Below are 928 nucleotides of genomic sequence, written 5' to 3'. Positions count from 1 at the left end.
AAGATAGGATCTTTTCATTAATTTTCATAAGGAGAATTGTTATGATCTGTGATGACGCCTTTTATTGCATTGTGAGCGTGATGATAATATGTAGCTTAAATGTATTTTTATGTTTTTAATTTATTATTTTCATTCTTTGATGAAGTCGACGATTTTTAACGTTTTAATTTTTCTCATCTTCCTTACTTCCTTTCCATCTTTTTTTCTTTTTTTTTCCTTTTTGTATCTTGTTCTCTCCTTTGTCTTTTTTCACTCGTCCTTTTTTTCCTTCTTTCTCTTCTCTCCGTTTCATTTCTTTTTCATTATTTCCATCTCTTCCTTTCTTTCACTTCTCTCTCTCTCTTATTATTTCCTATTCCTTATTTCCATCCTCCCTGCCCACCCTTTATACAGAATTCTCTCCCTCCCTTTTTCCTCTCACTTCTCTCTCTCTTCCTGTTCCTCTCTCATTCCTTTTCTCTACCTCTTTTACCCTTTATCGCCTCCCTCTCCTTCTTCTACTCCTTCCTCTCCTTATTCTTCTCTTTTAATCGTCTCCTCATCTCTTCTTTCTCTCTCTTATCCCCCTTCCTCTCGCTCCTTCACCTTCTCTCTTCTCTTTCTCCCTCTTCTAGCCCTCCCCCTATTCTCTTTATCTCCTCTCTCTTTTCCTCTTCCCTTTTCTTCCTCCTTTACTCTTCTTCTCCTTCCACCTCTTCTATCCCCTCTTCCTCCTGATTCCCTCTGTCTCTTTCCCCCTCCCTTTCCCATCTCCTCTTTCTTCCATTCTCCTCTCTCTCTTTTCTCCCTCTCCCTTTCCATCCACTCCCTTCTCTTGATTATCCCTTCCCCCTTTTCTCTCCCTTCCCCCTTTTTTCTCACTTCCCCCTTTTCTCTCCCTTCCCCCTTTTCTCTCTTATACCTTCTTCAAAGACGTTCAGAGTGTGAA

This window comes from Penaeus monodon, chromosome 28 (genome assembly GCF_015228065.2).
Source record: "Penaeus monodon isolate SGIC_2016 chromosome 28, NSTDA_Pmon_1, whole genome shotgun sequence".
Lineage (NCBI taxonomy): Eukaryota > Metazoa > Arthropoda > Malacostraca > Decapoda > Penaeidae > Penaeus > Penaeus monodon.
Note: the sequence above shows the minus strand (reverse complement) of the source record.